Source organism: Felis catus, chromosome C2 (assembly GCF_018350175.1).
Source record: "Felis catus isolate Fca126 chromosome C2, F.catus_Fca126_mat1.0, whole genome shotgun sequence".
Lineage (NCBI taxonomy): Eukaryota > Metazoa > Chordata > Mammalia > Carnivora > Felidae > Felis > Felis catus.
The window spans coordinates 58,923,827-58,937,494 of NC_058376.1; the positions used below are offsets into that span (position 1 = coordinate 58,923,827).

Genomic DNA, 13,668 nt, shown 5'->3' on the forward strand with positions numbered 1-13,668 from the left:
AGCTAAGAGGACTAAATCACTGCAGCATATAGAAGGCCAAATGAAAAACAGCAGCTGAAACTGGGATGACAGTGCCCACTCAATCAGAAGGTAATCACAAAAGCCCACTGTCAGAGGGCTGGAGAAGCCTAGTCCCCATGAACCTTCAAAATGGAGCCTCATGGTCCCTCCCAGAACAGGGCCCTATTCTGAGTAGTAACTATTAGGAGTGACATCAGAGCAAAATAGAATAGAGATGATAAAGATGAAGAGAAAAAAAAAGGTTCATATAAAGGTGGGGAAGGGAAACAGAGTTCAAAAAGTGAGCCACAATATTTTTGAACTGTATATTAAAAAAAAGAAAGAAAATAGAGCTTTCTGAAGTTATAAGAGCTATAGTGAATTATTCTTCCTTTTAAAACTTTTAAAACTCTGGAAAAACTAAAAAACAGGAAAGTATTGATGTCAAGTCCCATACGAAATTATTAAAGAGAATAAAAACAGAATAGCTTCCCTACAAACAATGAAAGCATTGCATAAAAGAAAGACATGTTTGCAGAAGAGATTCAAAAAAGATCTAAAAGAAATTAATTAACACAACACATGAAAGAACAATATAATTTAGATCAGAGAAATTCAAAATGAAGTGGTAATTCAAAAAAGAATTAGAAATAAAATAACAAAACTTATTTCAAAACAAAGACTAAATTAGAAGGAACACAGGAGTGGATTAGCACAACAGAATGCCTTAATGAAATACAAAGTGAACATGAAACAAATTTTTAAATTCTAAAGAAATGAGTAAGTAAAAAGGATTTGTAAACAAGAATTGAAACTAGGCAAAGAAGATCCAATATGCAACACAGAAGAACTACAAATACAACCACAAAACAAGTAACAAAATGGCAATAAGTACATACCTATAAATAATTACTTTGAATGAATTGGAGTAAATGCTTCAATCAAAGGACATAGGATGATGCAATGGATAAAAACACAAGACTCATCTATATGTTGCCTACAAGAGACTCAATTCAGACCTAAAGACACATGCAGACTGAAAGTGAAGGGATAAAGAAACATTTAGCATGCAAATAAATGTAAAAAGAAAGCCAGAAGTGGCAATACTTACATCAGACAAGATAGACTTTAAAACAAAGACTGTAACAAGAGACAAATAAGGACATTATATAATCATAAAGGGAACAATCCAACAAGAAGACATAAGAATAAATATTTATGCACCCAACATGGAAGAACCCAAGTACAAAGACAGTTAATAACAAACATAAAGGAAGTAATCAACAGTAATACAATAATAATAGGTGGCTATAATACACCACTTACATCAATGGACAGATAATCCAGGCAGAAAATCAACAAGGAAATGGTTGCTTTGAATGACACATTGGACCAGATGGGCCTTAACAGATATATTCAGAATATTTCATCCTAAAATAGAATGCATATTCTTTTAAGTGTACATGGAACTTTCTCCAGAATAGATCACATATTAGGCCACAAAACAAGTCTCAACAAACTCAAAAAGATTGAAATATGCATCTTTTCTGACCACATATTATGAACCTAGAAATCAACCACAAGAAAAAATCTAGAAAGAACAGAAACATATGGAGGTTAAATAATACACTGCCAAACAATGAATAGGTTAACCAATAAATCAAAGAGGAAAAAAAAAATATATGGAGACAAATGAAAATGAAAACACAATGGTCCAAAATCTTTGGGATACAGCAAAAGTGTTTCTAAGAGGAAAGTTTATAGCAATGCATCCTATCTCAAGAAGCAAGAAAAACCTCAAACGACTTAACCTTACATTTAAGGAGCTAAAAAAAGAACAAACAAAACCCCAAACCAGTAGAAGGAAGAAAATAATAAAGATTAGAGCAGAAATAAACAAAATAGATACTAAAAAAAGAATAGAATAGATTAATGAAACTAGGAGCTGATTCTTTGAAAAGATCAACAGAATTGATAAACCTTAGGCCAGACTTGTAAAAAAAAAACAAAAACAAAAACATCGAGAAGACTCAAATAAACCAAATCAGGAATGAAAAAGGAGAAATAACAACTGACACCACAGAAATACAAAGGATTGTAACAGAATATTGTGAAAAAGTATATGCCACAAAGATTGGACAACTAGAAGAAATGGATAAATTCCTAGAAACATATAACTTCCAAAAACTCAATCAGAAATAAATAGGAAATTTGAACAGACCAATTACCAGCAGTAATTGAATTGAATCAGTAATACTAACAAACAAAACTCCAGGACCAGACAGCTTCACAGGTGAATTCAACAAACCATTTAAAGAAGAGTTAATACCTATTCTTCTCAAACTATTCCAAAAACTCAAAGAGGACAGAAAGCTTCCAAATTTATTCTATGAGACCAGCATTACTCTGATACCAAAACCAGAAAAGACACTACAAAAAAGAGAACTAGAGGCCAATATTTCTGACGAACAAAGGTGCAAAAATCCTCAACAAAATATCAGCAAACTGAATCCAACAATACATCTAAAAAAATCACTCACCAGGATCAAATGGGATTTATTCCCAGGAAGTAAGGGTAGTTCAATATTTGCAAATCAATCAGTGTGACACATTACATCAAAAAGAGAAACAATAAGAACTATATGATCATTTCAATAGATACAGAAAAAAGCATTTCACAAGGTACAACATCCATTCATGATAAAAACCCTCAACAAAGTAGGTTTAGAGGGAACATACCTCAACTAAATAAAGGCCATATATGAAAAACTCACAGCTAACATAGTCAGTAGTGAAAAACTGACAGCTTTTCCCCTCAAGTCAGGAATAAGACAAGGATGTCCATTCTCATCAGTTTTATTCAACATAGTACTGGAAGTCCTACCCACAGCAATCAGATGAGAAAAAGAAATAAAACTCATCCATATCGGTAAGGAAAAAATAAAACTTTCACTCTTTGACATGACACTGTAAACAGAAAACCCTAAAGACTCCACCAAAAAACTACTAGAACTGATAAACAAATTTAGTAAGGTCACAGGATACAAAATCAATGTACAGAAATCCTTGCATTTCTATACATTAATAATGAAGCAGCAGAAAGAAATTAAGAAAGCAATCTCATTTCTAATTGCACCAAAAATAATAACATACCTAAGAATAAACTTAACCAAGGAGGTGAAAGACCTGGATTCTGAAAACTATAAAACATTTAGGAAAGAAACTGAAGATGTTCCATGCTCATGGATTGGATGAACAAATATTTTTAAATGTCCATACTATCCAAAGCAATCTACAGATTTAATGTAATCCCTATCAAAATACAAATAGCATTTTTCACAGAATTAGAAGAAACAATCCTAAATTTTTCATGGAACTACAAAAGACCCTGAATAGCAAAAGCAATTTTGAAAAAGAAAAACAAAGCTGTAGGTATCATGATTCCAGATTTCACATTATATTATAAAGCTGTAGTCATCAAAACAGTATGGTAATAGCACAAAAATAGACACACAGATCAACAGAACAGACCAGAAAGCCCAGAAATAAACCTGTAATTATATGGTCCATTAATCTTTTTTTTTAAACTTTTTCAAATGTTTATTTTTGAGAGAGAGAGACAGAATATGAGTGGGGGAGGGGCAGAGAGAGAGGAAGACACAGAATCCAAAGCAGGCTCCAGGCTCTAAGCCGTCAGCACAGAGCCTGACGCGGGGCTAGAACTCACGAACCGTGAGATCATGACCTGAGCTGAAGTCGGACGCTCAACCGATTGAGCCACCCAGGTGCCCCTATGGTCAATTAATCTTTGACAAATGAGACAAGAATATGCAATGGGAAAAAGACAGTGTCCTCAACAAATGGCTTTGGGAAAACTGGTCAGAAATATGTGAAAGAATGAAACTGGACCACGTTCTTATATAAGACACAGAAATAAAATCAAAATGGATTAAGAACCTAAATATGTGGGGCGCCTGGGTGGCCCAGTCGGTTAAGCATCCAACTTCGGCTCTGGTCATGATTTCGCAGTTCATGAGTCCGAGCCCCTCACTGGGCTCTGTGCTGACGGCTCAGAGCCTAGAGCCTGTTTTGAGTTCTGTGTCTCCCTCTCTCTCTGCCCCTCCCCTGCTCACACTCCATCTCTCTCTCTCTCTCTCAAAACTAAACATTAAAAAAAATTTTAAGAAAAGAACCTAAATATGAGACCTGAACTGATAAAAATCCTAGAAGAAAGCACAGGCAGTAATTTCTCTTACATCAGCCGGTCATATAACAACTTTTTTCTAGATAGGTCTCCAGAAGCAATGCAAACAAAAACAAAAATAAACTATAGAGACTATATCAAAATAAAAATCTGCACAGCAAAGGAAACAATCAGCAAAACTAAAAGACAACCTACTGAAAGGAAGAATAACATATTTGATAAAGGATTAGTATATAAAACATATAAAGAACTTATACAACTCAACACCAAAAGCCCCCAAATAATCCAATTAAAAAATGGGCAGAAGACAGGAACAGACATTTCTGCAAAGATGACATACAGATGGCAAACAGACACATGAAAAGATGCTCAACATCACTTATTATCAGGGAAATTAAAATCAAAGCCACAATGAGATATCACCTCACACCTGTCAGAATGGCTAAGTCAAAACCATAATAAACAGTAAGTGTTGGTAAGGATGTGGAAAAAAAGGAACCCTCATGCACTGTTGGTGGGAATGCAAACTGGTGTGGCCACTGTGGAAGACAGTATTAAAAATTTAATTTAATTTAAAAAATAAAATTAGAACTACCATTTGATCTAGTAATTGCACTACTAGGTATTTACTCAAAGAATATGAGAATACTAATTTGGAAGAATATATACACCTCTATGGGGTGCCTGGGGGGCTCAGTCAGTTAAGCATCTGACTTTGGCTCAGGTTATGATCTCACGGTTTGTGAGTTTGAGCCCCGTGTTGGGCTCTGTGCTGACAGCTTGGAGCCTGGAGCCTGCTTCAGATTCTGTGTCTCCCTCTCCCTCTGCCCCTCCCCCACTCATACTCTGTATCTGTCTCTCAAAAAAGAATAAACATTAAAAAAATTTTTTTTAAAAAGAAAGAACATATGCACCTCTAGGTTTATTGTGGTATTATTTACAATAGCCAAGTTATGGAAGCAGTCCAAATGTCCATCAATAGGTGAATGGTTAAAGAAGACGTGGAATATATATACAATGGAATATTATTTCAGCTATGAATGAAATCTTGCCATTTGCAACAACCTGGATGCATTTAGAGAGTATAATGTTGAGTGAAATAATTCAGTCAGAGAAAGACAAATACCATATGGTTTCACTCATATGTGGAATTTAAGAAACAAAACAAATAACCAAAAGGAAAAAGGAGGCAAACCAAAAAACAAATTCTTAACTACAGAGAATAAACAGATGGTTACCAGAGGGGAGGTGGGTAGAGGGATGGGTGACATAGGTGAGGGGGATTAAGAGTAAGAGTATACTTATCTTGATGAGCACTGAGTAATGTATAGAATTGCTGAATCACTACATCTGAAACTAATATATCACTGTATGTTAACTAAAGTGGAATTAAATTAAACTAAATTAAAATTAAAAAACAAAAAACAAACCAAAACAGAAGATGCAATATGGGATTAATATAAATCCTTGGTGAAGAAAAAAAGCAAGAGAATAAAAATACTTAAAAATATAATTAAACAGTTTTCCTGAAAACAAACAAAATATTGGTATCCAGACTATTATGTGTGTAATGTGGGATAAAGTAAGTATGTATTTATAGAATAGTATAATTCTACCAATTCCTGTGTCTCTAAGAACCATGAGTCCCAATGAAAGAAAGGAGATAAAGATGTAACACAGAGGTCAAAGACTGTAGCATCCTCAAATTTTGGTTGGTGGTATTAAATATTTTACCCTAAAGTATGTATAAATATATTTTTAAACACGGAACTAGGAGATAGTTGGATAGAAAAAAAAAAGGAAAGAAAGGAGGGAAGGAAGGAGGGAGAGAAGACAGAAGGAGAAGGAGGGAGGGAGATCTTTTAAGATCTATCCACCCAAGAGGCCTAAAAACTGACCAACCCAGTAGCAATAAGCATCTCTAGTACTGAACTGTGTGGTCTTAACATTTTCCACTTGAAAACAAAACAAAGCAAACAAAGACAACAACCAAACACCGGGGCCTGTTGGAGAAAGTTAATTCAGTGCGTAGGGCAGGAAACGTACAAAATAAACCTAGAACATCTTGTCAGAAAGATAGCAAGAAAGTTATGAAAGATTACTAGGTTATATCAAAAGGGTTTGAAGAAAACTTGAAGAGGATCCTAATGGCCAAAAGTGGAACAATAGAGCATTTAAATAGATAACGCAATTTATTAAAATCTATCAAGTGTGAGGAAATAAGTGAGCAGGAAGAAAACATAAAGCAGGGTGCTTATCCCAGCAAGACCAAGACAGAAAACCTCATGTCAGTTTGAGGGGTTTGTCTTCTAGGTGGATTGAGCACAGTGATACTGAATCATGACTGTGTTTGCAGACATGATTCTAGGACAATCTATTACTCAAGAAAAATCAGAACAGCCATAGACCTGCTGGAGCCTTTACCCAGAGTCAGGGAAGAATTATTCCTACTGAATAAAGTTTCAAAGAATGGTGAAGGATAAAAAAAAAAAAAAAAAAAAAAAAAGTGATGTTTTGATTATAATCCATGTGACTTGTTTATTCAACATATCAGTTACATGCATAAAATATAACTCCGTCCCCATGGAGCAGACAATCTAGAAAGATTTTACATGCATACAAAAAACAATAATGCAAAATAGTATGAAATTTGTGCCACAATAGAGGCACAACCAAAATTCTATAGTTCAGTAGGCAGAAATATCACTTCTGACAATGGTGAGAAAGAGAAGTAGGATCAGAGCTGGTCTTTCAAGGATGAGTGGCATCTAGTAGGCAGAGATGACAGGGAAATCATGCTAGTCTAAGGAAATAGATTGAACAGAAATGCAGGATAGGAAAGTACAGGGACTGTCTTGAATTGCAATAGGAAATTCCAACTGTCTGGAGAGAAGGTATGTGATGAAGAAGTGAGAGACAAGGCTGGAAAGATGATTTGGGAACAGGCAGCTGCACAGGCCTGCATCATCAGTGTAAAAGCTTGGAATTTATCCCATAATAGAGAGTCACTGAAAGTTTTCAAATGAAATAAAAGTCCTACCAACTAAAAAGCATTTTAGAGTACATGAAGGATAGGCTCAAAGAAAGAGCATGCAGAAACAGAGCGACCAGTGAGGAGGCCATGGCAGTCATTAAAGAACCGGGCTGCCATGGTGGCAGTGGGGATGGAAAGGAGGAAAGGGGTGCCAGAAATATTTTGAATGAAATCTCAAAATAGATTTTTGATGAATGACTAGATACAGAGTTGAGAAACTTGAAGCAGATGAGGTTAACTGAAACTACATGATCAGAAAGAGCTACGATTGGAGAGAATTTTGTGTCTTCTCAACTTGCAGTATGTTGAGTGGGAGAAGCAGGAATCAGAGAAGAGCTGGGGAGAAACTGGAATCAGAGAAGAGCTGGGGCAGGAAACAGTTTTATGAGACAGCCCCAAAATGCAACTCTGGGAGAGTAAATGAGCACTCAAGGAAGTGCAGAGGAAGAAAAGAAGGGAATCAGTGACAGGCTCTTGGGAGAGACTGGTATTTGGTGAGGGCGGAAGGAATCAATGGAGAGTAGGGTAGACCCAGTGCAAATTCTCCGGCATAGTCTCCCAGGGCTTGCGCTGCCTACCCTGGGTTGATTACATCAACCCACCCGTTCCACTAGACACTCACTACCCAACAGAAGGCACACTGTAGAGTAGCACTTCACAACTTGTGACGAAAGACCCATTTTTCCTTTTTGATTTGTTAGAATCAATACTTGTATAAAATCAATATAAGTTAATCACTAAAAAAGAAAACGATCAAGTGCTTTGATGTTTTGGCAATATAAACTGCTGTGAAAGTTTTTGAAAGCTTACTTTCAATTTCTGTACTTACACCATGGTAAATATAAACACCAACATATCCAAGTAGCGTAAGAGGAACTGACACCAAGACAGGATGCTGTTTCTAGTTATGTTATTACCACTGTGACTACTGACAACCCTTTTAACTTCTTTGAGCTTACAGTCCCTTGTTTGTAAAGTAAGAGGATTAAATCTGTCCTATAAAGTCTAGATTATATGGTGTTTAAATGTTAGTTGAAACCACAATGGCCTGATTAAATTATCATTCTGCCCATTCTCACTTCCGTGCCCAAGTGGGAAAGAACTGTTTTCATCTCCTGGAGTATTTCCCCCCTCCTAATATTTTAAAGTGTATTGTTGTATTTTGAGGTTAGGAGCCTCAGGGAGCCAGATTTTCTGCAAACCTATTCTGAACTAATCTCTAGTTGTCTCTAATCATGGTACATCAAAACCACAGGAAATCTAAAACAAAAACCTTAATCTGAATCACAGAGCCAATTTACATAACAGGATCCATGATTCACCTACTCAGGATTCCAGGCTACCAGCACCCTGCACCGGGCTGAGGGTGTGCACATTTCCACATGCCCCAGTCGATTTGAGATGGTCAGTGGAATTTATCATATCCTGTTGATCTTCTTGCTAACAGGCATACAGTAAATGCCCAACAACTCTTTCCCAAGTAAATAAATGAATGAAGGTGAATGCCTCGTGTCCTACAAAAGCCTTCCACACCCAGGGTGACATTAAGTTTCTCTTTATTCAGTGTTTCCCTAGCACTTATTCCGTGAAGAAATTACCTGTTTCCTGTCATTTGCTGTAGGAATTGTGATTCACATCTCTGAAAAATGCCTGTCTGGACTGAACTATGTCCCTCCCCTTTCTCCAAATTCATATGTTAAAGCCCTACCTCTCAATGTGACTGTATTTGGAGATAGGATCTGTAAGAGGGTAATAAAGGTTAGGAGAAATAATAACAATGAGGCCTTGATATGTTAGGGCTGGCATCCTTATATGAAGAAGAAATCTCTCTCACTCTCCCTGCACATCGCAGAGGAAAAGCCATATGAAGAGAGAGTGAGAAGACAGCCATCTGTAAACCAAGAAAAAAGTCCCCGCCAGAAACAAAATTTGCCAGTATCTTGATCATGAACTGTGAGACATTGCTTAAGCCACCTAGTCTGTGGTATTTTGTTATGGCGGGCCAAGCAGACTAATACAATACCCTTTCCTGATTTCTCTCATGCATGCATCAGATGATCGAATGAAACTAGTTCCATAAACGCAAGAAAACAGGACTATTCACAAATACATGAAAATTAACTCTTGAACAACTATCGGGTCAAAAAGGAAATCAGAAGAAAATTAAAAAACATCTCAAGACAAACACAAATGAAAACAAAACATACCCAAACCTATGGGATGCAGGAAAAGTAGCAATATGGATGTTTATGATGATAAATAGCTATATTAAAAAAGAAGGAAGATCACAAATAGTAACTCTACACCTCAAAGAACCGGAAAAAGAATAAATTAGGCTCAATATTGGCAGAAGAAAGGCAAAACAAGTATCAGAGCAGAAAAAAAAAAATGAGACTAGAAAGACAATTATAAAGATCAATGAAACTAAAAGGATAAACAAAATAGAAAAATCTTTATCTACACTAAGAAAAAAAAACAGGTAAGACTCAAAATCACAAATAAAAGGAGACATTATAGCTGATAACACAGAAATACTAAGGATCATAGGAAACTACTATGAACAATTATGTGCCAACAAATTAGATAAACTAGAAGAAATGGATAAATTACTGGAGGCATATAATTTATCAAGATTGAAGCAGGAAGAAATAGAAAATGTGAACAGACTGATAACAAATAATGAAATTGCATCAGTAACCAAAACATCTCTCTCAAAAAAGAAAACTCGAGGACTATCTGGCTTCACTGGTGAATTCTACCAAACATTTAAAGAAGAATTAATACCAATCCTTTTCAAATTCTTCCAAAAAATAAAAAAAAAAAGGAGGAAACACTTCTAAATTCATTTTACAAGACCAACAATATCCTGGTATTAAAGATAGACAAGGGCCCTACAAGAAAATTACAGGTCAATATCTCTGATGAACATAAATGCAAAAAATCCTCAACAAACCAAATTTAGTAGTACATTAAAGGAATCTGGGGAACCTGGGTGTCTCAGTCGATTGGGTATCCAACTTTGGCTCAGGCCATGATCTCACAGTTTGTGAGTTCGAGCCCCTTGTCGGGCTCTGTGCTGACAGCTTGGAGCCTAGAGCCTACTTCAGATTCTGTGTCTCCCTCTCTCTCTGCCCCTCCCCTGCAAATGCTGTCTCTCAAAAAATGAATGTTAAGGGGTGCCTGGGTGGTTCAGTCAGTTAAGCATCTGACTTCAGCTCAGGTCATGATCTTGCAATTCGTGAGTTCAAGCCCACGTTGGGCTCTGTGCTGACGGCTCGGAGCTTGGAGCCTACTTCAGATTCTCTGTCTCCTCTCTCTCTGCCCCTCCCCCACTCATGCTCTGTCTCTCTCTCTCTCTCAAAAATAAACATTAAAAAATTAAAAAAAATAAATATTAAAAATTTTTTTAAAAAGGAATCATACACATGATCAAGAGAGATTTATTCCTGAATGTTTCAAAATATGCAAGTCAACAAATATGTTACAGCACATTAATACAATTAAGGATAAAAAGAATATGAGCATCCCAATGTATGAAGAAAAAATTTTGGACAAAATTCAACATTCTTTCATGATAAAAACTCTCAACAAGTTAGTTACAGATGGACTGCATCTCAACATAATAAAGGCTATCTATGATAAGCCCACAGCTAACATCATACTCAATGGTGAAAAGCTGAAAAGTTTTCCTCTAAGAGCAGAAACAAGTCAAGAATCCCCACTCTCATCACTTCTATTCAACATTGTAGTGGAAGTCCTAGCCCAAGAAATCAGACAAAAAAAAAAGGGGGGGGGCATGGAAATAGTAAAGGAAGAAGTTAAATCTTCTTTGTCTGTAGATAATATTATATATAGAACAGCCTAGTATCTGTCAAAAAACTATTAGGCTAATAAATTAAGTAAAATTTCAGGATACAAAATCAATACACAAAAACTAGTTGTTCTTCTATATACTAATAGTGCACTATTCAAAAAAGAAATTAATAAAACAACCCTATTTACAATAGATTCAAAACCAATAAAATATTCAGTAATAAATTTAACCAAGGGGGTGAAAGATCTGTTCCCACAAAAACTATAAAATATTGATGAAACTGAAGATCATACAAATAAATGGAAAGATATACCATGTTTATGGATTGAAAGAATATTGTGAAAATGTCCATACTACTCAAAGAAATCCATAGATTCAATGCAATCCCTATCAGAATTCCAATGGTATTTTTCACAGAAATAGAAAAATCAATCCTAAAATTCATATGGAAGCACAAAACACCATGAACAGCCAAAGAAATCTTGGGGAAGAACAAACTAGAGACATCACACTACCTGCTTTCAAACTGTATTATAAAACTGTAGTAATACAAACAGTATGGTATTGACATAAAATCAAACATACAGACAAATGGAACAGAATCAAGAGCCCAGAAAGAAACCCACACATACATGGCCAATTAATTTTCAACAAAGGTGTCAAGAATAAACAGTGCGGAAAGGAGAGTTGCTTCAATAAATAATGTTGGGGAAACTGGATATACACATGCAGAGGAATGAAATTTGGGACCCCTACCTTATACCACACACAAAAATCAACTAAAGTGTATTAAAGACTTGCAGATAAGACCTAAAACCATTAAGGTCCTAGAGGAGAACATAGCAGACCATTGGCATTGGTTAGGCAATGATTTTTTTTTTGGATTTGCCAACAAAATCTAAGGCAACAAAAGCAAAAATAAACAAATGGGACTACATCAAACTAAAAAACTTCTGTACAGCAAAGGAAACGATCAACAAAATAAAGGGCAACCTATGGAGTAGGAGAAAATATTTACAACCACATATTCAAAAAAGAGTTAATATCCAAATTATACAGGAACTCCTACACTTCAATAGCAAAAAACCCCACATGACCCAATTAAAAAATGGGCAAAGGACTTGAATAGACATTTTTTTCCAAATAAGACATACAAATGGCTAACAGATACATGAAAAGATGTTCAACATCACTCACTAATCATGAGGGAGATGCAAATCAATACAGTAATAAAATATCACCTCACATCTGTTGGGATGGCTATTGTCAAAAAGAGATAACAAGTGCTGGTGAGGATGTGAAGAAAAAGGACTTGATACACTGTCAGTGGGAATGTAAACTGGTATGAAACTGGTATGAGACTGGTATAGATGGTATGAAAAACAACACGGATATTTCCTCAAGAAATTAAAACCGGAACTACCATATGATCCCGATACCTCGCTTCTGGATGTGTATCTAAAGGAAATGAAATCATTATCTCAAGGAGATATCTACACTCCCATGGTCATTGCAGCATTATATATGATAGACAAGATATTGAACAACCTAATTGTCCTTCGAAAGATAATGGATAAAGAAAATGTGACACACACACACATCATATACACAATAGAATATTATTCAGCCTTTAAAAACAAGAAAATCTTGTCATTTGCAATAACATGGATGACTCTGGAGGGCATTTCACCAAGTGAAATCAGCCAGATAGAAGACAAATACCACACATTATCATTTATATGTAGAGTCTTAAAAAAAAAAAAGCCAAATTCATAGAACTAGAGAGTAGAATGGTGGTTATCAGGGGCTGGAGGAAATAGGGAGGGGTTGGTAAAAAGGTACATTAACTTTTAGTTATAAGATGAATAAGGTATCAAGATCTAATGAATTGTATGGTGACTACAGTTGCCAATACTTGAATGGATTTTAAGTGTTCTCACCCACCTACCCTCACCCAAAAAAAGGGAAATATGTGGTGATGGGTGTGATGGATGTGTTAAGTCTAAGAATCCTTTTGCAGTTTATTTATAAATCAAATAATCACTTTGTACACAGTAAACACAATTATACTTTGATAAGACAAAAATAATTTGAGTCCATTTTCCTAATTTTAGAAGGATAAATATGAAGGGTAGCAAAGGTGTTATGAGATTGAAACTGCAAATAATTACAAAAACAGAACCACAAATATTTGCAAACCACGTATTTGATAAAGGGATAATAACCAAAATAAACTGGATGCATCACTGTTATTCAATAAATGGACGGATGAGAATCTCAAACGCAAAGGATGTTCACCAACATCATCCATTTCCTTCCTCCATCACCACAAGAAATACCAGGAGAGAGGTAGTGATTTTTGGTAACTGACATCTCCAGTATGCTTAAATACCTCATTCTTGTGCTATTCTACTGCCCTCTGCTGGACGTATGTGATACTCAAAACTAGGTCTAGAGTGGTGGCAATAGTGCTCATTATCATATTAGCAGCAGCATTAAAGGTCAAGCACTGTGCTAAGTGCTTTACATGCACTATTGAATTCAATCCTCTTAATAACTCTATGGCTAGAAAATGTTATTCTCATTTTGTAGGTGAGGAACCTGGAGGTTCAAAGG

The 13,668-nt window shown here is 35.7% G+C and overlaps 1 protein-coding gene across 7 annotated transcripts in view; it reads right to left on the reverse strand.

Annotated features, from left to right (window-relative positions):
* BTLA (B and T lymphocyte associated) overlaps positions 1-13,668 on the reverse strand; it is a 59,439-nt gene that overhangs the window by 41,534 nt on the left and 4,237 nt on the right. The gene's annotated exons all lie outside the window — the stretch shown is intronic.